This window comes from Saimiri boliviensis, chromosome 9 (assembly GCF_048565385.1).
Source record: "Saimiri boliviensis isolate mSaiBol1 chromosome 9, mSaiBol1.pri, whole genome shotgun sequence".
Lineage (NCBI taxonomy): Eukaryota > Metazoa > Chordata > Mammalia > Primates > Cebidae > Saimiri > Saimiri boliviensis.
The window spans coordinates 29,110,502-29,135,834 of record NC_133457.1 but is presented as its reverse complement, the minus strand read 5'-3'; the positions used below and the strand labels follow the sequence as shown (position 1 = coordinate 29,135,834).

The window sequence follows — 25,333 nt, the reverse complement described above, 5'->3', positions numbered from 1 at the left end:
GTGGATCACGAGGTCAAGAAATCGAGACCATCCTGGTCAACATGGTGAAACTCCGTCTCTACTAAAAATACAAAAATTAGCTGGGCATGGTGGCGTGTGCCTGTAATCCCAGCTACTCAGGAGGCTGAGGCAGGAGAATTGCCTGAACCCAGGAGGCGGAGGTTGCGGTGAGCCAAGATCGCGCCATTGCACTCCAGCCTGGGTAACAAGAGCGAAACTCTGTCTCAAAAAAAAACTGAAATAAGCCTCTTCTACTTTCTCATTTCTTTTTGTTCACAAGCATTTCTTTGACATGCACATATTTTTTAAATTAATAATTTTCTTATAAATTTATTACAATATCATATAGTTCATGTTTTGCAAAGAAAATTGAGAGAACAAAAAAAGAAAATTTAAAATCTCATGACCAAAAAATTAGTGTTAATATCATATGCATATCCTGGTAATCCTTTTTATTCTAGATAAATACTTTTTTAAAACAAAATCTGTAATATGATTTTGTATTCTCTTTTTCCACTTATCAGAGATAGTTTTCCATGTAATTAAATATTATTTTACATCACTATTTAAAAGTGTCTACTTAGCATTCCATCATTTGAATAAAGCATAATTCAATTTCAACTAACTTGCTATTGTTGAAGATAAAAGTGTTACCAACTTTTTGCCATTATAAAATGGAATTGTTGATGCTTCATATGAAAGACTCACTCCCAACAGCACTCAAGAAAATGATTAATATATTCCACATTCTAACAAAGACTGGCCATTATGTTTGTTTAAAATATTTGTCAATGTGATCGTCCAAATGGCAGTTTATTTATTTAATTCACTTATCCCACATGTTTTCCTCTTGCTGCTCTATACTTGCAATGGTGACCTACACCTCAGAGCAGCAAAAGTGATTTACGGTGAATCATGACTAAAATACATTTATCAGCCCTTCCCATTCCTCAAAGTGGAGTGATAATGGGACTAGCAGCCCTGCTGACTCAATGAGGTAGACAGATTAAAAGAAAAAAAGCACTTAGAAAAACAGATACTTTACAGGGGAAGGATGCACATATGGCTAAGTGCACCATGCAGCCATCTCTCTCTCCTTTCTTTTACTGAACGGTGCTTTTACTGAATTGACAAAGAGGGCACTGGGTTCATAAATAGACTAACAGCACTTTCAGAGCACTTTGGTTCAATTATCATGAATTAACTTTAAAAACAGCATTAACTTTTCAGCATATACAATGCACCCAAGAAAAACAACATAGTTATTAGTTTGTTCTCTCTTATTGAACTTTTCCCCCTTTTTGCTTGAAACTGGTATGTAGCCTTCAAGAAAAGACTTCTAGTTCCACTGATGGGCTGCCACTTAGTCGTCAAAACTGTGTGGTGTCCAAGACTGTCTCTGGCTTGAAATGGCTGCTTGACTGGACAGCTAGGATTTCCGAGGGAAAAGTATAGCCCATTTCTGGACAAAAATGTAGATAAAGAAGTGTGAGAGAAAAATCAGTTTCCCTGGCAACTTCACCTTGATGCTGTGGGTCTTCAGATCTACAGGTTTGAATCTTTAATCACTCATCTGAAGATGATCAGTGATTAGTTTATAATCCACAATTGTAGTTTAGCAATTTATACTTTAATAATTCTAGAATCAAAAAACTGTGCATTTCATTCATAGGCCTTCTTCTTGTCATCAAAATACTTCAAAAAAGATTGTAATTATGTTAAGCCAATTATTTAATTAAAGGAAATAATATCAGAATCAGTTAAGAGGCTTTTCTTAAACTATTCATCTCTGTATTTTTTCACTACTTCACAAAGACTTTCTAGTATTATCCAGCAACTGCTGACACAAGTATCTGTTACCAATATGATATGAAGTGGCACTCCTCCACTGTGGTGAAACAGATAAGAATGTATTAAATTATCAAGGCAAAGGAACTAAGTTGTTTCACATATTATTCCAACCAGATTTTAGCAAGAGGCAATGCCAATAAATAAGCACTTATTGTGCGCCAGGCACTAGGAGAGGTGGTTTTATTTATTACTCACAACTATCCTGTGCTGTGATTAATCTCACTTCAAAGATGAGGAAAGAGAACAGAGTTTAGCCATATTTTCAAAAATAGATGATTAACAAGAGGCAACATGGTACCCAATGCCTGTCTCCAGAGTTTAAAATCAAATATTAAGTTAGTTTTATAGTACAGAATATACTTTCCTAGTTGCCAAACACTTAGATCCACTAGAAAGGAGTACCTTCCCAGTTCGAAGACAAATTACTTCTTTACAGTTTCTTCATTTCTAATATCCCTTATTACCTGCCAGTCAAAGCACATCTTACTTTAACATCCTTCAAGACTGGTGAGAATTTATGTGTGTGGGAGGGGAGGAGGCATTGTATCTGGAGGTCCTGCAATACCAGGTATAGGCATGAAGTGGACAGAGCAAGCTCCTATTTCTTTTCCCTGTTCCAAAAATACATTAAATATACTGTCCTCAGATAGAGGAGATATCAGATACTAAACTGATAAAGATAGGTACTCTACTTGATCTTAGCCAAATGGTTGAGAAGTGATTGATGAGGAATCTTATATTGATGATATTTCAGATATTATCTGAAAGATAACATAATCATTTTACTGAGATTTAAAAGATGCCTGAGTCATTCTAGGAGTCCATCAACAATATATGTAATCTCTGTTTTTAGGTGGTAATATATCTGTAGATGCAAATCTCATCTATTTGAATAGATTAACTTCGCTTTTATCAGGTGACAATTTTTAACTGAGTCCATAAATTCTACAGCCACATCTACAGTGCCCATACACATTACACTTCTCAATAAAGCTCTGATTACAAAAATTATCCTCTTTAATCATATACTCTACTCTTTAAATTTTAAAATTCAATGTTTTTAAAAAGTCTTATTTAGAAATTATGCTCCTTTCTCATCAAGAAGAAAGTTCCAAAGGTGGGAAATAGCAGGATGAGAAATAAGACCTAATCTCTATATAACACTCAACCAATAATCAATAGACTACAGCAGCAGGATTTTTGAAAAGCAAGAGTACAAATTAATTAGGACATGTAATTCATCATTTTGAAGTTTGTCACTAATTTAGCAAAAGGGAATATTAATTTTTCAGCTATCTTCATTTCATTTTGGTTATTTATCACATGCCACATGAAGAGATCCCAAACAACTGTATACAGGACATTTTACTGGCCTGTATTAGATTTGATTTCTGGTAAACAGGACAATACTTTATGCTTTAAAATGAAAGAGTGTTCCTCAAAAGCACACTTAAGAGAGCAGAGATTTTTTTCAAATTGTAATTATTATTACTAAGAATATTTCTTGGGGAAACATCTGCCCCTACTGATGAGAAGGACAGGACTCACTTATGTCCTACCTTATAAGTCCTTGAGCTCAGAAAAATGAACAAAGGAAACTTTCAAACCTTGTTTCAAAAAAAGGTTAAAAAAAAAGTCTGCTATAATAAACTTTGATATTAACATGCAAGGTTAAACTCTGTAAAGCACTGGGCGCGGTGGCTCAAGCCTGCAATCCCAGCACTTTGGGAGGCCGAGGCAGGTGGATCACGAGGTCAAGAAATCGAGACCATCCTGGTCAACATGGTGAAACCTCATCTCTACTAAAAATACAAAAAAATTAGCTGGGCATGGTGGCCCGTGCCTGTAATCCTGGCTACTCAGGAGGCTGAGGCAGGAGAATTGCCTGAACCCAGGAGTCGGAGGTTGCAGTGAGACGAGATCGCGCCATTGCACTCCAGCCTGGGTAACAAGAGCGAAACTCTGTCTCAAAAATAAAATAAAATAAAATAAAATAAACTCTGTAAAGCAAGAAAAATATATTCTTATGAAATCAACAATTACAGTAACATCCTGAAATCTATTTTAAATAACTCTTAAATTTTACTAAACTCACTCAGGATACACTCAATGTCTTCTCTTGGACTTGTCTGACTTCAGGTTTGCACACAGCTTTCTTCAAATTGGGCTTTCCACCACTACCCCTAAAATTTCTTTTAAAAATTTTCATTCATTTTTCAGTTATAGTTTTTTTTTGCTATATCTCCAGAGCATGATACTTTGAATTAGGATATTCTCTACTTAGGATCTCTTCAACTTTTTGTGAAAAGTTCCTGTATACAGGCCAGGCACAGTGGCTCATGCCTGTAATCCCAGCATTTTGGGAGGATGAGGTGGACGGATGGCTTGAGCCCAGGGTTTTGAGATCAGCCTGGGCAACATGGCAAAACCCTGTCTCTACAAAAATATACAAAAATTGGCCAGGCATGATGTCACACACCTGTAGTCCCAGCTACTGTGAAGGTGAGGCCGGAAGATCAATTGTGCCTAGGAGGTCATAACTGCAATAAGTTATGATCATACCATTGCACTCCAGCCTCAATGACAAAATGAGACCTTGTATCAAAACAATCAAACAAACAAAACGAGTTTATGCATATGATTAAGGTGAAGCACAGCACAGTCAACCAGTTTTCTTTCATAGAGAGGAAAGTTTCTCCTCAGTTCCAAAGGCATGAGGAGAATCAGATGTGGATAATAAGAAAAGGTCTTTGTTCATGTGTGATGAAGTCACTAAAAGCCACCCTTTCTAATCTTCTCAAGCCATCTTCTGCCACACTCACTCAATACTTTATAAATTACTTATAGCACACACCATACCAGACATTGTTGTTCTAAATAAGAAATGGTCTCAGATGGCAGAAAGCATATTCTATTCATCTTGGAATCAAAGTTCTTAATAGGTAGCCTAAATTATTGGAGTCTAACCAAATTATTTTTCTCAGATATTTACTCACAAAAAAGTAAAACAAACAAAAAAAAACCTCTGGCTTTTGCTTAAAGAATAAGCTTGTGGAAAGACGGCAATGTGAACAGCATTAATACTACCAGAAAAAATTGGGAAATGCTTTGAAAAGTGCAAAAACACTGCTGGATGTACTGTCTAGTATGCCTTTCTTGGTTACCTCTGCCTTCCATTGCATTTGAGCTATTTTATAACCCTGTAAATTGCAGAAAACTGGTAATAATGCAAATTACTCCTCTCTGTAGAAATGCAAATGGACAGAGTCCTGAGAAATGCAATTCTTTATTACCTTGTGGACACAGCAGTTTTGCATGTATTTGTACATTCATTTCAGCTTTCCTTATTGCTCATCTGTATGTTTCTTTAAATTTATCTCTGAGTTCATTGTAACATCTTACCAGTTATCTCATTAATTAATGAGTCAAAATCTTGGGCATATGTCCATTTTATATTTATATGTACTGTAATTTTATTTTTAAATTATCTTTTAACAACACACTTTTAATTTTGTTCCTAACTATGTAATTCAAGTTAAGTGTTTCCATAAACTTCATAAGTAGACTTAGAGACCTTATTCACTTTTTCATGGAATAGTGAATATATGAGGCTCTTACATAGTACCAGATTATAATTAATATACACTATAAAAGCAAATTTATAAAATAATGGAATAAAGTATCCTTTTAAATGTTTTTTTTTTTTTTTTTTTTTTGCTACAAATGAGAACATAAGACTCAGGGTTTTAAAATCATAATCATCAATAAGAGAGGACAGGCCAGGCACAGGGATTCATGCCTATAATCCCAGCACCTTAGGAGCCTGAGACAGGAGAATCACCAAGCTCAGAAGTTTGAGACCAGCCTGGACAACCTAGCAAGACCCAATATTTCAAAACAATTAAATTAAATAAATTAGTTGGGTGCAGTAGTGTGTGTCTGTAGTCAGAGCAACTCAAGAAGCTGAGGCAGTAGTATCGCTTAAGCCTAGGAGTTAAAGGCTACAGTGAGCTATGATCCTGCCACAACACTCCAGTGTGGGCAACAGAGAAAGACTTTGTGTCTTATAAAAAGAGGACAGGCTGGGTGCAGTGGCTCATACTTATAATCTCAGCACTTGGGAGGCTGAGGCAAGCAGACCACCTGAGGCTAGGAGCTTGAGCCCAGCATGGCCAACATGGTGAAATCCCATCTCTAATAAAAATAAAAATAAAAACAAAAATAAAGAATTTAGCTGGCATGGTGGTGGGTGCCTGTAATCCCAGCTACTTGAGAAGCTGAGGCAGGAGAATCACTTGAACCCAGAAGACGGAGGTTGTAGTGAGCCAAGATCACACCACTGCACTCCAGCCTGGGTGACAAGAATGAAACTCCATCTCAAAAACAAAACAAAACAAGACAGAATTCTACTTCTATTTATGTTTGCTAAAAGAACATTTTTCCAGATTTATCTCTTCTAATCTATCTAAATACTAAACAGACCCATACATTGTTCTCTTATTTTTCTTCTCTAAATGAAGAAGTTTTTTAAAATTTTCTTTTATAAACTTTTTAATAAAAAAAACTAGAATTATTCAGAACTAATAAAGAAAACTAGAATGGCACTAATCGTCTGCCTGTGAAAATCTTAATTTTGAGAAATAATCAGCATGATAAAGGACAAATCTCTCTTTTAGAGATCTCCTGTATAATAAAATGTTAATCATCAGACTCCAAAACCATTCTCCACACAATTAGGTTGATCGTGATATCCTGGCAAATTTCCAAAGAAGGAAATTAATACTGTGCTCACTATAGATTGGAGGATACTCCCTTTGAGGCAGTCAACAGGGTCTATGGGAGGTGTTGGAACTAGTGTGCATGCATGTGTGTACATGGGTATGTGTGTGCAAGATATTCATAGTTATTCTTTCAAGTCCTTTTTGTCACAGTGGAAATAAACCCATCATTGGGAATTGCTTAAAACTAAAACATACTCTGCAATTTTATGAAGCACCCAGAGCACAGAAAAGGTTCTGCACAAAACTTTTTCCAACTTGCCCAGGGAACCACAATTAAAAAACAAATTTGATGAACAGTTAGCTTTTTGGTAGTCAAACATTAAAGCCAAATGGCTGTGTTACCTGCTTCATTGTTTAACAAGAAGTATTTGAGTATAACACAGAAAGAAAAAAAAAAAAACAGTAACCCTGAATGAGAAATGGCAGGTCATGAAATATTAGATGTATCATTTCATCTCCAGATAGCATTTCTAAGCAAATAAAGAATGTTCTGTTTTGCCATGAGATGGTAAAGGAATCTCATTATCTCATGCAGTTAGATGGACAATCTCTCTGAACAGCTGATTCATGAGGCATTTCAAAGAGGCAGATTACCTTATTACCCAAAACTTAGAGAAGGTGATAATGACTCAAGAGATGAATGTACTGGGTATCATTTTCTGGGATTATCAATTTTAATTAATAGAAATTATCCAGCAGAACAAATAGCTATCTAATGCATAAGAATGTATCTTAAAACAAAACAAAACAAAACAAACAAAACAAAACAAAACCTAAGACAACGAATTCAGTCCTTGCTAACTATCTATGCATAGATAATTACAAAATAAAGATAGGGGTTACAGGCCTTGGCCAAATATATTTATTTTGTAAGAAATGGACATGTCCTCAGGTAATTAATATAAGCAAGTTCATTATGTGAGGTTTAATGGAAATAATTTCAATTTGACCTGATTGCTATGTGTTTGACAGAAAAAAAATATGTAGTTATTCTACTCATTAACAATTAAAATTATCTCTATTTTTATTTTAAATGGTGGTCTTTGAGCTCAGAAGCTGGATTTACTGACCTGTACCCCTACTTGAAGTAGACTTTCTTTCCTGATCAATAACGAGTGACATCAAAGAGCATAGAAGATTTAGAGAAAGAAGAAGACATAAAATTAAGGATTCCTTCTTTGATCTTGTAGTTTCCTGATAATTATGAAGTAAGAGGGCACTGTTACTTCATTCTTATAACAATGAGAACCACTTAAAAAGGTCAGTAAAAGGATGGACAAGTTACATATCTAAAAAAAAAGTAAGAAAGTTAAATTAAAAAATGATTTAAAAGTTTACATTTCAACTGATAAAGGAAGAGTCCAAGGGCACTAACGCTATGTGAGTCATCTTAAAACAACTCAAATGAATCAGGGAATCATGCTGTTTCAGGCGTGATTCTAATCACTGTTTTTAGGACATTTATAAAAGAGCTCTTTTATTGTTTATAGAGGATACACATTTCAACTGAAATTCAGTATCAAAAAGTACATGGTTTATATATACGTCACAACATAACCTAAAGAAACATTGTTTTAGGAAAAATAAAGTATCTAAAAAGAGTTTTATTTTGGTGGAGAAAAAGAGATGACAGTCTTCCACATCAAATTCATATTAAGAAATGTTACTTTCGAGAATGTGTAGTGGTTTCTATAAATCTAATAAAAACATCTACTCCAGACTAACTGAAAGACTAATAAAATCAACAGTGTCTTCAGTCCTATAAAGTGAATATTTATCACACTATTGGAGATGCATTTTCATTCATAGAAATACTGTAAAACTACTTAATTGACCTGGCATTGCCAATGAGAAGATTTCATTCATAAGCTCAATTCATTTAATTATTTGTACTTTAAATTAAAGTTTATTTCCTAGTTCTACCACAGTCAAAGGGAACTGAATACACAACTAAATCAAATTGAACTCTGTTGGCATATATAATTAATTGGCTTCGAAATTGTTGCCAAGATGGTTACTTATGCCCAAATTAAAAAATGTTATCACAAATAACATAAGGATATAATAATTTCATTAGCATTGAAAATTTATGATGAACTCAAAGCCCATGCCATAAAATTATCCATTATTTTGTACTTTAAAAACAATTTGTAGTTCAGTAGTTAACTCTACTTAGATTTAAAGAGCTAAAAAGCAAAAATAAAATGAACACTCCCCGAAGTTCCAAACAACACAGAATTAATAATGTTCTAATTTAAGTGGAAGAAAATGAGATGCAATCTCATTTGTTACTTTCTATAAGTTTTGAGCTTGTTTATTAACTGCTATAAATTCTGACTGGAATCCTTACAGACATAATCATCATGCGACTAATAGAAGCAACAGGTTTTCTTTAGAATGAGAATTTTTTATTTAAAATAAAACTTTATAAAGTCAGTGGTGTTCAAGCCACTAATAAGCTGGCTTGGCGAACAACTACATTGTTCATTTACAATAAATTATGGCAAATACACTCCAATATAGACTTCTTAAAAAGTTTCATTTTTAATAATACACATTCAATACAGAAAAATTTTAAAACACAGAAAATTGTTAAAAAAAAAAAAAAAAAAAAGCAAATCTCATTACCCAAAGATAATCACTGTTCACATCTGACCACTGAAGAGAGCAATTTAATTGTTTCATTTTGAATAACATCATTTTGGGGATGGTAAGCAGTTTCTGAGTCTAAGAATTTCCCTCAAGGGAATTTTCCTCATACAAAGGGCCACTTCTGCAAGTCTATTTGTTAATTAGGTATTTGACTGGTACTTTTACTGGGAAAACTTGCCTCAGATTAAGGCATTAGTGGTTTTTTGCAGTGTTATAAATTGGTTCTATTGGTAAGATTGTACATTTATAGAGTTAGAAAAATATTTTGTCCCTTAAATCCACATTTTGATTACCCTATGATAAAATTTAGTTTTATCCTTTAGTGCAGGGTGTGCTATCATATAAGCATTGGGTCACTAAAAATTAGGAATTTAGTTGTGCCAGGAAGGACATGTCACCCTAATCAACCCTTAACTTTAATCCAGGGGATTACAACCTGGATGGGGCTGTGTCCACAGTAACATATTCAAAATTGAATGATCTAAGCTTTGCAAAGAGCAGCATAAATATTGTAATTATGGAGGTTATGGGAAACTGTGCATTTTCTTTATAAGAGGAAATATCCTATACAGGAGATAAATGTTTCTACCATACAGCATCTTGGATCAGGACATTCATGGGGGCTGGACATCAGGAAAAAAAAAAAGAAAAGAAAAGAAAAGAAATGTCTTCCTTCTCTCTCTATAGCCATAGTATTTCTGGGTTCAGACTTTAGATACGAACCTTTCTAGAAACTGTTTCTGAAATTTGAACTAGTAAACGGGGACCTCATGAGAAAGCAGATATGAAGCATTATCTAGGCTTTAAGTACAAAGAGCCGCCACTGATAGAAGCAAATTTGTGCTGTGGTTCCATTATTCCCATGCCTTATTAAAATTTGGAATGATTATGTGTGGGTATTAGTGACAGTCGGGACCCAACTCCAAGACTAGAGTGGCAGCACTGGCCACAAAAATCAGTAGATGGCAGCCAGTCTCCCAACGGTAGAGAATTCACAAGGTCCATCAGCAATAGCAAGGTCAAGACACAATGTCCACAACGAAGGCCAGAGAAGAACCTGTTACAAAGCATGAGTAGACTGCCCTATCAGAAACTCTCAAAGTAACTGAGACATCTTTAAGGGCTTTGCTTTCTGGCAGGTTGGTTGGTCTGCAGAAATAACATATAATCACATTATAAAGACCTAGGCAAGTGAGGTTGATGGCATATGGGAGTGCATGTATAAATGTGTCATACTTCCAGTTTTATATTCTGCTGTTTATTTTAACTTAATGCTATAAATTAATTTTACATATGTAACTGAATTGTCATTGAATATGTAATTATCATATATATAAATATACAATGTCACATTTGATATATGTATATATACATTTATATCATATACATGTGGGGCATACCTAATTCAAAAATCCAAAATGGCCCCAGATTCAAACCTTTATGAGCACCGAACTGGTGCCACAAGTAGAAAATTCCACACCTAACCTAATGTGGTATGTCTCACTCAAACACAGGTACACAACACACAGTTTATTCAGTGTCCCCAAGGGGGCCATCATACAGTGTACAGTGACCTTTTAATCAAAACACAGTATTGCAGGTAGCTGAACGGCTACCCTCATTTGCCGTCACTGTTGTTTAACAGCTGATAAGAGTATTCTGGTGATGCTACGGGGCTGCTTAGTTACCCTGAACACATTATTTTTTTCACTTGTATTAATGATATGCTTTACTGTTTGTATGGTATGTGTTACGGTTAAATACTTAATGTGTGAATAATTGTAAGAAAATAATTGCTTATCTGAAGATGAATTAAGAATCATGAATTACAGTGATGCCAAAAAACCACAGATTACCCACCTAAGTGGCTGGGACAGTAACTTTGCTTTCTGTTGGTTAACTGTATACAATTTGTTTCATGCACAAAATTTTTTAAATATCACATAAAATTACCTTCAGCTATGTGCATAAAATATCTATGAAACATAAATAACTTTTGTATTTAGACTTGGTTTCTATCCCCAAGGTACCTCATTATGTATATACAAATATTTCAAAATCCAAAAAATCTGAAATCAAAAGCATTTCTGGCCCCAAGCATTTTGGATAAAAGATACTCAACCGATATGTGACATATAAATATGTTTGAATATATAACATGAATACATGTATGAAGATATAACTGCCATAAATATGTAGTTTCATTGGTTGCACAACATTACTTTGTATGAATACTGCAATTTAATCATTTTCTCTTATTAGGGACGTAAATTATTTTTTCTATTAAATAACTTGGCTATGTATATCTCTGAACATAAATATTCTAAAACATCTGTGATTATTTTCTGACCTGAATCAGCATTGCCAACTCTGCCTAAGAGTGGTATTCTAAGTCTATATTTAGGACAGGATATACTACTATCTCAGGAGAAAAAAAATAGTATGCTATCCATACAGGGCCTGACGGGGAAACAGGCACAGAGGCTCATAACATGGAATTGTATCTTATTTTGTTCACGACTTTCATTCTTCTGTATTCTCCTGGATTTATCTTCAGAGCCACTTTATTTGCTTAACTATGATTCTTGTTTCCTCAAACTCAGTTTTCATTAGATTCAGCTTCCTTGCACTCATTCAATCCCAATATTAAGACCAACTTTCTTCTCCCTCCACCTAACTGGAATAGGTTCATATTACTTAGTCGAAAGCTCACACTAAAATATCCAGGTGGTATGCCAGTATTATTTGAGTACACTACCAATCATTTGTGCTCATGGTATTGTCTTTTAAGGCTATTTCTACCAGCTGCTGTGACTCCATTCTAAATCTGCTAAAAGGAAAAACTGAGTATCAACTAAAATTGGATTAAATGTTCACAATATTCTATCCTCATATGTTGGAGAATAATATTTCTTCATTTTGTGAACAAATCTACAATATTTTCTGGAAAATATTTATTGCTTATTACATATTAGGGATAATCCTGGATTTTTTCCGTAATTTAGAAGAGATTCATGTCTTCTAATGGTTGTAGATGTGTGGTCTTCTTTCTGAGTTCTCTACTCTCTTCCATTGGTCTATGTTTCCATTTTTGTACCAGTACCATGCTGTTTTGGTTACTGCAGCCTTGTAGTATAGTTTGAAGTCTGATAGCATGATGCTTCCAGCTTTGCTCTTTTTGCTTAGAATTGTCTTGGCTATATGGGCTTTTTTTATTCCATATGAATTTTAAAATCATTTCTTCTAATTATGTGAAGAATGTCAATGGTAGTCTAATGGAAATAGCATTTAATCCATAAATTGCTTTGGGTAGTATAAGGATTTTCACAATATTGATTTTTCTATCCATGAGCATAGAATGTTCTTCCATTTGTTTGTGTCATCGCTGATTTCTTTGAACAGTGGTTTGTAGTTCTCCTTGAAGAGGTCTTTCACTTCCACTGTTAGCTGTATTCCTAGGTATTTTATTCTTTTGTGGCAGCTGTCAATGGGAGTTAATCCTTAATTTGGCTCTGAGCTTGCCTGTTGGTGTGTAGAAATGTTAACAATTTTTGCTCATTGACTTTGTATCCTGAGAATTTGCTGAAGTTGCTTATGAGCTTAAGAAGCTTTTGAGCTGAGATGATGGGGTTTTCTAGATATTGGATCTTATAATCTGCAAATACAGTTTGACTTCCTCTCTTTATATCTAAACATTCTTTTTGTCTTTTACTTGCTTGATAGCCCTGGTCAGAACTTCCAATACTGTTTTGAATAGGAGTGGTGAGACATGGCACATCCTTCTCTGGTGCTGGCTTTGAAGGGGAATGCTTCCAGCTTTTGCCCATTCAGCATGATATTGGCTGTGGATCTGTCACATATGGCTCTTATTATTTTGAGGTATGTTTCTTCAATACTTAGTTTACTGAAAGTTTTTAACATGAAGGAATGCTGAATTCTATCAAAGGCCTTTTCTACATTTATTGAGATAATCATGTATTTTTTGTATGAGTTCTGTTTATGTGATCTCTCACAGATATTGATTTGTGTACGTTGAACCAATCTTGCCTCTCAGGGATGAAGCCTACTTAATTATGATGGATAAGCTTCTTGATGTGTTTCTGGATTCAATTTGCCAGTATTTTATTGAGAATGTTTGCATCAATGTTCATCAAGGATATTGGCCTGAAGTTGTTTTTTGTTGTATCTCTGCCAGGTTTCAGAAATTTTATGTTGATTCTACTATTTTCTGGATAAAGAATCACATTTATTTTCACATAATGATAGTATTATAACTTCATTTCAATAATTTTATCTCTATTCTGACCTCTGATCAGAACTCCAGAATTGGATAACCAACTGATCACTTGAATCTCTACTTCAGTGCTTAATAAATGTACTAATCTTAAACCACATTTTCTTATCTCTGCTTTCCATAAGCATTTTCTTTCTCATTACATGGTATCACAATCCATCAAATTTCTCAGCCAAAACCACAGGAGCTATCCTTGATTCTTCTTTGATTCTTCACATCTTCAAATCAATTAGTCTGACCTGTAGCTTATCCTCCATAATATATCCCAGTTGAACCATTCCCACTTTTTCTGCTCTGTCCATCCCACCCCAAACTCCCTTTATTTCTCCCTTTGAACAAGTATCATAACCTCCTTACTGGCTCCCCTCTCTTTTCTACCCCTCATGCCCCACAATCAAATGGAGCAACCAAGGTTATCTTTCTAAAATGTAAACCCAGATCAAGGCAAACTCCTTGCTAGCATCCTCAAATAACATCTCATTTTTCCACACTGGAGGGAAAAAAGGTCTACTGTCGATAAACAGGGAAAGCTATGAGCTGTGAGGCACCACAACTCTCCTGTATAGCAAAAATATCTTAAGAGCACAGATCTCTCTGTCAAAGAAGAGAAGGAGGAAATGGACAGAATTCTGGTACACCTTCAGTGTCCTCATTCCTGATGTTCCTGATGCCAGATGTATCTGTTCATTCACACATTATATTATTCAGTTACTTAGGCTACCACAATCTTCATTTCTGCTGGAGTTACTCTGAATTGGGTTTCTCCTATTTGTAATGGAATCTCAGCGATTCTGATTGATGTGTTCTGTTCGGGGCTGGATTTTAAATTAGAAAAAGAAATCCCTTTCTTTATTTCCTCTTGAGTAATTTCTAACAAGTATTAGTTTTTCTTTAAAACACAATAGATAAGAAGGTTTTGGGGCCGGGCTCGGTGGCTCAAGCCTTTAATCCCAGCACTTTGGGAGGCCGAGGCGGGTGGATCACGAGGTCAAGAGATCGAGACCATCCTGGTCAACATGGTGAAACCCCGTCTCTACTAAAAATACAAAAAAATTAGCTGGGCATGGTGGCGCATGCCTGTAATCCCAGCTACTCAGGAGGCTGAGGCAGGAGAATTGCCTGAACCCAGGAGGCGGAGGTTGCGGTGAGCCGAGATCGCGCCATTGCACTCCAGCCTGGGTAACAAGAGCGAAACTGCGTCTCAAAAAAAAAAAAAAAGGTTTTGGGAAAAACACTAGAGTAGGAAGCACCTAAAATCTGTCTCCTCACCTAGACAAAAAAGGTAACAGCAGAATCTGTTTGATATAATTATATTAGTACACAAGAGTATACTGAAGGCTTGCAACTTTCAGGGTAATGTTTGAACCAAAAACTGTGGTAAATTTGGGTCAATTTCATCTCTTCCCATAGTAGATCCACTACCCCTTAGTCCTTTGGCAGGCAACTGTGCATGTGCTCCAGGAACAGCTTATACCCCACTTACAGGAGCCAGGGGCACAAAAAATTCTGCCCTTCAAATACTATGGATTTGTACTCTGATCACTGCTGCTTCTGATCACAGAGCCACACACAAGGAGGCAGTGACTATTGTTGCAGCTACCCTTCGTTGCAATTTGCTCCTCATTTGGTTGAAGTGATTTGCATGAATTTTAAAAAGCAGTGCCAGTGTCTTTTTTCTCTTCTAATTTTGTCCCTTTGCCCACTTTTGAAAGCCATACATTGAAGACTAGGACATGCAAAAGCAGTCACATATACAGAGGGAATCAGAAAATCACTGTACATGTCCAAGGGAAGGCACAGGCTCAGAAAAGACCTGAGAAGACTTTCACTTTACACACCAGGTTGATGCTCGACAAACATGAAGACCATACCAATAAAAGAATGAATAAACAACAACAAAACAAATAAAACCAGCAAACCCTGAGAAAGGAGGATAATCTGATATCCAGAGTTATCATACTACTATACTCAAATTTCTAGTTTTTTACAAGGCATACAAAGTATGGCCAATTCAAGTAAATAAATAAACTAATAGAAACTGCCCCTGAAACACACACACACACACACACACACACACACACACACACACATACACACACACACACACACACACACCTGATGGCAGATCTACCAGAAAAAGTCTTTAAAACAACTGTCTTAAAGATGTTCAAAAAACTAAACGAGATGTGGAGAATGTAAAAAAAAAAAATGTATAAACAAATGGAAATATCAATTAAAAAAACAGAAAACCTAAAAAGAAAAAAATTTTTCTAGAGGTTAAAAGTACAATATCTGAAATAATAAACTCATTAAAGGAATTTAAAGGCATATTTGAGCAGGCAGAATAAAGAATCAGTAAACTAAAAAATAGGATAATGGAAAATATTAAGTCTGAGGAAGAGAAATAAAAGGATGCAGAAAATTAACAGAGCCTTAGAGTCCTAAGGAACATATCAAGTGGACCAACATATGCATTGCAGGAGTCTCAGAAGGAGAAGAGTGAGAAAAATGGTAAGGAAACTATTTTCAAAAATAATGGTCAAAATCTTTGCAAATTTGATTAAAGATATGGATATAAATATCCAAGTTCAACAAACTCAAAAAGAACTCAAAGAGAACCATATCGAGACACATTATAATTAAACTGTCAAAAGCCAGAGACAAACAGTTAATGTTGAAAGCAGATTAGTCTTTTAAATGATGAATCATAAATAAAACTTGCTCAATAAGATTATAAACAGATACTTAATAAAACCTTTGGGAGCCAGAAATCAGTGGGCTGATATACTGAAAGGGCTAAAAGAAAAAAAAAAAAAAATTCAACCAAGAATACTATATTCATCAAAACTGTTCTTCAAAAATGAGGGAGAGGCCGGGCGCGGTGGCTCATGCCTGTAATCCCAGCACTTTGGGAGGCCGAGGTGGGCGGATCACAAGGTCAAGAGGTCGAGACCATCCTGGTGAACATGGTGAAACCCCGTCTCTACTAAAAAAATAATAAAAATTAGCTGGGCATGGTGGCGCATGCCTGTAGTCCCAGCTACTCAGGAGGCTGAGGCAGGAGAATTGCCTGAACCCAGGAGGCGGAGGTTGCGGTGAGCCGAGATCGCGCCATTGCACTCCAGCCTGGGTAACAAGAGGGAAACTTCGTCTCAAAAAAAAAAAAAAAAATGAGGGAGAAGCTAAGACATTTTCAGCTAAACAACGTGATGTACTTTGTTACCACTAGACCTGCTGCTCTGCAGGAAATGCTAAAAGGAGACTGCAGGTTGAAATGAAAGAATGAACAGTAGAAAGTAACTGGAAACCTTACAAAGAAAATAGAAATCTAAGTACAGGTAAATTATTGCAATTATAAAAGCTCTATATAGTATATCCATTTCTAGTATTGGTTTTGGTCCCAAAATTAGGTTCAGCAATTGCTTCTGCCAACCTACTGACTGACCAGGTGACAGAAGTGTAGCAGCAATGAAAATAACAAAATAATGAGAAAATGAACTATAGATGTCTTCAGGACTAATAGCAGGGACATCTAACAATAATTTGGAAACAACAATGCCAGAAGATTGGGGAGGGCAATACCTACAGCTGGGGTGTAGGAAGAGAGAAAAACTATTATAGATTCATTTTTCAGTGGGGCTGCCATATTTTTTATTTGTTTTTGAACTGTGAGGTGGTAATAGATGCTTTCTACAATTTGATTTTTGTGTGTATGTCCTATGGGTGAAATTTTATGATATTTATGCTATATTTATGACATTTTTCTTTTTATATTTCTAGAGATGGGCTTTCACTATGTTGCTCAGATTGGTCGTGAACTCCTGGCCTCAAACGATCTTCCTGCCTTGGTCTTCTGAAGTACTAAGATTACAGGCATTAGCCACCATGCTCAGCCACAGTTTTTCTTTGAAAAATTTTTTCCCTGTCATTTAAAAAATTTAGTTTATTTTTTGATGTAACATTAAAAAATTTCTTTAATTTACAATTTTAAAATTGTATACATTTATGGTGTAGAATATGATGTTTTGAAATAGGTATACATTGTAAAATGGCTAAATCCCACTAATTAACAAATGTATTACCTAATGTACCTAATTTTTTTTATGGTGATAATACTGAAAATTTACTGTTGAGCAATTTTCAAGTAGTTAATGCATTGTTATTAACTGTAGTCAGTATGTAGCTTAATAGTGTCTTGAACTTATTTCTCCTATATAATTAAAATTTTCTTTTATCGAACATCTACTCAACCTGTACCCCCACTTCCAAGCCATGGTAACCACCATTATACTCTCTGCTTCTATGAATTTGAATTATTATTTATTTTTTATTAGATTCAGGGAGTACATGTATGGGTTTGTACACAGATATATTGAATAATGCTGGGGGTTTGGGCCTCTAATTAATCCATCATCCAAATAGTGAACATAGTATCCAACTGTCAGAAAACCTGATGGATGTAGAAGTGAGGCAGATCACAAGAAGGATTAGAACTTGAATCAAAAGGTTCAGGAAGCTGATCAAGGAAAACAGGTTCAGATTGAAATGGATGAAAATCATTGACAATAAATAGAAAGACTCAATAAACTTGAATTTCTACTCTTAGAAAAAATTACTGACATTATTAAAAGTTCCAAGTGGATAACTTCCAGAATAGTTAAAGTCCTAGTGAAATTGTTTCCACAAGAATAAATACTTCTACATCAGGATTCAATACATTATTGCTATTCAGATTGCTATTCATAGGATAGTAATTTCAACCAAAGGAAATAGAAAAGGTAACAATATGTATGTTATGAAAAATAATGTTTTAATATGGTTTTAGACAATTTAACATATTCAGAAGGAAATTCAATAAATTATCTCTTTATAAATATTAGGAGTATTAAGTACTAAAATGTAATCATTATTACTAAGAGTCCCAGTTCTGGACTTTTAGAATTAGGACGGCTTGACTGATGTAAAACAGCCTGGGTTGTAATTATTGTGTCCTTTGATGTTGAATTCACATATTAATTCTACAAGGCTGTTCATCTGATTCTTGGGCTTAAATGACAACAAAAAGAATTTAGGGTAATGATGAAAAAATATTTTTTGACAGTTCAAGTTATTAAACATTGAAATAAGTTTTTAAAAAAAGAGGTTACTGAACCATTTTTTCTCAAAGCCTAAAAGAAAGCATAGATTCCCATCTCACTGGAATGACTTAATAATAGCAGCTTTTATGGGAGGCAGATGGAGGCGCTGAATAACTGCCAAATTCTTTCAAATCTGATGATTCAAATCCCATACAGTTTGAAAAAGTATTTCAATTGTGTGACAAAGTTCTTCACGAACACCAGAAATCTATGTCTGAAAGCCTCTGTGGCTACTGGTGCTCATCAATTTGTATTTCCATTAATAACTCAAAGCTATATTTGTGTTGGGAAGAAATGAGGAAGTAGAAAGGATCAAAGGAAAAAAGAAACAAAATGATATTTATTACTTCTTTCAAATTTAATCTACTTGGAACTACACATAATCAGATTGAAGTAGTATTTCATGAGTACAAATTACAAATATATAGGATTATATATTTCTGTCTGTGGTATACAGGCTATCCTTCACTGTATTCTTCTACATAAAATACTACTATTATAATTTTACCTTGGCACAAGTTTACTTTGAATTAAATAATAATCAATTGATATGTAATTTGGGGAGAGAGAAGAAACTCTATAAGTAATTTCAAAAAAAAATCTTAACCTGACCTTACAACACGGATATTTAATAATTTCAGATTAAATGCCAGAAACTTTCCTTAAGTAAAATCATCATAGACTACTCTAAAAATTGTTTATTTTAGTAAGAGACTGATATAAATGTTTACCTTATTTATAAGCATTACATGTATCCTTTTAAAATAATATTTGAAATAATTATTTTATAATTTTTGAAATAATTTTATAATATTTCAAATAATTATTATTTATGAAGAGTATTAGATTCTTCTAGCAACAATTTTTTTTCTTAGGTCTGGCATCTTTTTTGTACACACTACATGCTTGGAAAATCTATTGTTAAAAAGATATCACATCCATATCTGAGCTTTTGATCTTATCAATTTATTGGTTAGTTAGGGGAAGATAAAATCCAAGTTTAACAATACCAACAAAATGCTTAAAAACTGAATTGCTTTGTGACATAAATATTAAGTTCTGTCACAGAGACAATATAAATGCAAAGGCAAAAACTGAAAGAAAAGGGATTTCAAAGAAAAAAGTGATTTTAGGTTCTTAGTGAAATTATGTAATAAATTACAAAAGATAAACTGTTCTTTGGAAAGACAAGAGGGAGGAAGGGAGGAAGGGAGGGAGGGAGGGAGGGAGGGAGGAAGGGAGGAACAAGATGCATCTTAAATGGCTGAAGTTTTAGGTACAAGAAATATATAATTTGTTGAGCAACTTTAATATACACTATCGTCTCAGACGGCTTCTTGGAAGCAAACAAATGACTTGTAAATCTTAAGTACACAAAGCTGCCTGTGAACATGCAACTGTAGTGACAATACATAAAGCACCACAGAGTAAATGGGGCATCACTCTGATTCAGTGCTTGCTGTCATTTTCACAAAGATACATACACAACCAAAGGCAATGTATAAGTGATTCTGGAAGGATATTGAAGAGGCTCTGAGCAAATATACACAGCTATATAAATCCACTCTCATCCGTAGATAATTTAGAAGCAGAAATAAACCATGTTATTATAACACAATGTAGCTACTCTTGCTACTATAAAGACAATAAACATCAAAAAGACACTTTGAATGGTTCTATGAAGTCATAATGGAAATGACTTTCATATGGAAAATGCTCAAGCACTGTTTTCAAAGATTAATTCACTTGAAATTGATTTATTTAAAACCATTTCCAATTCCTGCATCCTGACATACTTGGTTCTTGGTCATTAAGCAATGAACCCTTTTGATGTTGGCCCACATAATCACATTAGTGAAACTGAAATGTACAGCAAAGAATTTTATTAAAAAGTGTAACTGCAAGAGATGATGGAAATTAAAAGCATTTCTACCCAATCACTAAAAATTATATACTCAGTAATTCCCTGGGTTAAAATGCCCCAAACTATAATATAATATCTCTGTACCAGTATTTAAAATAAAGCAAACAGCATTCTACTGTCACTGGCTGGCAATACACACAGAAGTCTTTTGTTAAGTAAGAGAAATTAGTTATTATGAATAAACTTGATTCAACTCTGTGGAATATTATCTTGGAATTATAGCAGTGGCCAAGAGTAGTATTTTAGGATCAGGCCAGCATAGGTGTCTTTATTTGGCCACTTCTTATTATATGACTTCTTGGAAAAGTTAAATAAATCTTGGTAAAATTTTGAAAAAATCAGTTTTTTTCATCCTTATAATGAAAGATAATTGTTGTGTCTACATTGTAGGATTCATGGGGAAATTAAAGATAGTAATGTATATGGAACAGTGATGGCAGAGCCTGGCCTAAAGAAACAACCCACTTAAAAAGTTAAAATTTTATGAACCTTATTATAAACCCAATTTTTCTATCAGACAGAATAAGTAACAACATAAGAACTGAAATGCAAAGTTCCACAGAGAATTTCTTAGTTTCTTTCTTCAAGAGTTCTTCAATAATCTAGGGGCAAAATTATCTTACAGAAAGCAAGGATAGATGAGTGAGGGAAAAAGAAAAAAAAAAAACTAGTGAGAAGAGGAATACTGACAAGCATTTGTGTCCTATGTAATAGCCCCCATATCAAGCACTCATACATCAACTTGTTTAATTTTTGGAGCAATCTGATATTTGTTGCATGCATAAGGAGCCTCCAAGAAAGAAAACCAGAAGTTTAACCAATGCCCCTTTTTCTAGCCCATGTTTCCAGGAAAGAAACTATAAATGTATATTACTGATAGTAACAAGAAGTAATAAAGAGTGGAGGCAGGAAAGTACTGGATAGAGAAGGGTTGAGTCCCTGGCGAGGGCTCTACCCTTGAGCCTGTGCCCAAGGAACAGGCACTCCTGTTTTCACGCCCAAATGTTGCAATTTCCAAGACCACTCTGGTCTGCCACGTCCCCCATCCTGTGCCCACATAAGCCTGAGACCTTAGTGGGAACAGATACAAGCAGTTGAACATTGAGAGGGACAGGGGAACAGACCAACAGACACTAGCAGACAGGCAGACCAGTGACAGCAGAATGACTCAGCAGAGAAAGAGAAGAGGAAGAACCTCTGGATGCTGAAGGGAACTCCGCTGGAGGGTGGCCAGAGAAGAGAAGAGTAGAGTCCAGCTGCTGGGTGGCCCAACTCCAGGGAAATACCACCTTCCCACTCCATACCTCTTTCCAGCTCCCTATCCATCTCACTGAGAGCCACTGCCACCACTCAATAAAATCTTGCACCCATCCTTCGAGCCCAGATGTAATATGATGTTTCTGGTACTCTGGACAAGAGCTTGGGATACAGAACGCTGCCACACTGGCCCTCTGCCCTTGCGATAAGGTAGAGAGTGTTTATTGAGCCTATTAACACAAGCCATCTGCAAACAGCAAAGTTCAAAGAGCACATTGTAACACATGTCCACTGGGGTTTTGGAAGTCGTAGTCACCCACTCCTAGACTGCTGTGGGGTCGGAGCCCAAAAGAATTCTCCACAGCCTCTGCACCTGCCCTACTACATGGTGCCCTAGGGGTTTGAGCAGCAGGATGACCAGTGGAGCAAGCCCCACCCTGCCACACATTGTGCAAAGAGCATAAGGGGACTCTCCCGTTTCTTAAGGACTATAGCAAATTTTTGAAATTCACGAATCTTACATTCAATAACAGAGATCAATCCATCCTCTAAAGTAGTCATAATTTTGATCAACATTAAAGGCATTGCCTAAATAATGACCTAGAAGCCAAGGAAAGCTCAACTTGTAATAGCATTATATTATGGAAAGAAACAATGTTTAGCAGCAGCAATAACAAACAGGTAGAAAGATCACTGTTCCATACAGTGTGGGTCCATGGACCATGTGCATAAATTACTTGGTGTGCCTTCTGGGGCAGATTTACCAAAAATCTAGTCAAGCTTAAACTTCTAGGATACTTAACTGTGATTTTGTGTTATTTTTCTTTTAGAACAACCCCCAAGCTGGATTGGGTCCTAGACCTACAAAACTTAAAATTTTCTCCTCTTTCTGCCTGTTAAAACACAGAATCATGGGTCCCATGTCAGATATTAATCAGGATCTTTTGGAGTGGAGCCTAAAATATCACATTTTTTAATAAGAGACCCCAAGTGATTTTATAGTAACATCTTAAAATATAGAAACAACTGAACATTGTATATTTAACTGCCAACTCTCCATTATCCACACTTCATCAATGTAAATAAACTCTCACACCAAACTTTAATTTACATATTACTCTTTCTGGAACTCCTGACCTCAAGTGATTCACCTGCCTCAGCCTCCCAAAGTGTAAGATTACTAGTGTGAGCCACCATGCCCAGCCTACATATCACTCTTTATATTGGTATTTATATTTGAATAAGAGTTTGCCTGTTGTCATGGGTTTGATTCGGTCCCCCATAAAAGACATGTTCACCCAGAACCTTTGAATGTGACCTTATTTGGAAAAAGGATCGTTGAAAATGTAATTAAGTTAGAAGGTATAATGGGAGTGGGTGGGAACACCATCTTTTTGGTTGGGAAAGACAGAGAAGAATGTAGATGCTAAATTTAAAAATAGTAGAATATGTTTCAAAATTTTAAGAATAATTAATAATAAAAAACAAGATGAATAAAATCTAAATCAAAGGAAAAAGTATAAAATATTTTTAAACGGTCAATATTTTTATAAATCAATAAATAACTTGAATAAAGCAAGAACAACAAAGATGGCAACCAGAAAACATAAAATAGGATATAATTTTTTTAAAAAGTAATACATCCGTCTATATGTTCATTGTAAAGATATAGATGAAACAAAATGGCACAGAAAGGATGAGGAAAGAAATGAAAGAAATGAAAAGTAAATATAGAAATACAGTCATCCCTTCGTATCCACATGGGATTGATTCCAGGATCCTCTTGGGTACTTATGACCACAGATGCACAAGTCCCTTATATAAAATGGCATAGTATTTGCATATAACCTATGAACATTCTCCCATATACTTTAAATCATCTCTAGATTTCTTATAATATATAATACAACATAAATACTGATATGGTTTAGCTAGTCCCCACCCAAATCTCATCCTGAATTCCCAGGTGTTGTGGGAGGGACCCACTGGGAGGTAACTGAATCTTGGGGGCAGGTATTTTCCATGGTGTTCTCCTAATAATGAGTAAGTCTCACTGGATTTGATGGTTTTAAAAAGGGGGGCTTCCCTGCACAACCTTCTTCTCTTGTCTGCTGTCATGGGAGCTGTGCCTTTCATATTCCACCATGATTCTGAGGCCTCCCCAGCCACATGTAAGTCCATTCAAACCTCTTTCTTCCCAGTCTCTGGTATGTCTTTATCAGCGACATGAAAACAGATTAATACAAATGCTATGTAAATAACTGTTATACTATACTGTTTTTGCTATATTTAACAAATACAATACAAATACTATAATATCTACTAATATAATTTTTGTAATACTGTATTATATTTTAAATAATTACCACAAAATAATACAATGTGATTTTTAAATATTTTTAATATTTAATAGTTTTTAAATGTGTTTTATTTGTGGTTGGTTGGATGAGGAACCTATGGATAAGAAGAGATTACTGTACTAATAGTAAATTCAAGAACAAGAAAAGATATGTAATAATTAAATCTACAATTCACCAAGAATATATGTAATGAACTTTTTTATACCAAGTAATGTAGAATTGAAATATACAAAACTAGGAATACAAGAAAGATTTAACAAACTCACAGTAATACCAGGGGATTATATCCTATACCTGTCAGCGACAGATCAAGAAGACAAAAAGTAAGTAAACAAAAAATAAATCTGAATGAGATAACCTATCAAATATGATCAAATGCACACATACCACTCTTCTCTGAAACCAAGAAATACAATACCACATATTTGCAAAAATTCATTGGGTATTTGGCCATTAAAACATCATATAATTTCCCAAAGTAGAAAATCTCTCTAACTTTAAACTTCAATGCAGTAACATTAGACATTTTTAATAAAAGAATAACACTCAGTAGAACCACACACTTAAGAAAACACAAAACAATAAATAAATTATAATCTTTTATAAGAGAACAGAAGAAAGGTAGTATGGAATGTAGACAAAGATATAGTCACAGGAAAATGTTTAGATGTACATGAATTTCTTGAGGGAAAATATTCTCATGTCTTCTGTAAATTGAGACCTGACTTCAAAATATATTTTGAATCTACTAATTCATAGTAATACTCGAATGAGTAGATAAAAAGCTAAATAGTAAATAAAGGATCTATGCAGACTTCTCGTAGAACTTGTTACCTTTTCTATATCTCAGATTCCATATCTGTAAAAGAGGGGTGTCAAAACAGATCTTACATAGGGTTTTTTTCCAAATGTAAATATCTATACTCCACAACATTTTTACAAGCTTTGTTAAATGATTATTTAATAATAAATGATTAATATTGTTACATGCTTTATTAAAACATGCCTATTGCCTTTTTTCACATTGGTGTCATATAACAAAGTGAAACTTGATCTGTATTTGTGTGTAAATGTTT

The 25,333-nt window shown here is 34.8% G+C and overlaps 1 protein-coding gene and 1 non-coding gene across 6 annotated transcripts in view; both read right to left on the bottom strand.

The window, feature by feature from the left end:
* LOC101039884 (vitamin K-dependent protein S-like) overlaps window positions 1-25,333 on the bottom strand; it is a 752,700-nt gene that overhangs the window by 421,644 nt on the left and 305,723 nt on the right. The window lies entirely within an intron of this gene.
* LOC120368387 (U2 spliceosomal RNA) lies at window positions 2,383-2,573 on the bottom strand. The gene has a single exon (XR_005582540.1). It is a non-coding gene; the product is annotated as a U2 spliceosomal RNA (small nuclear RNA).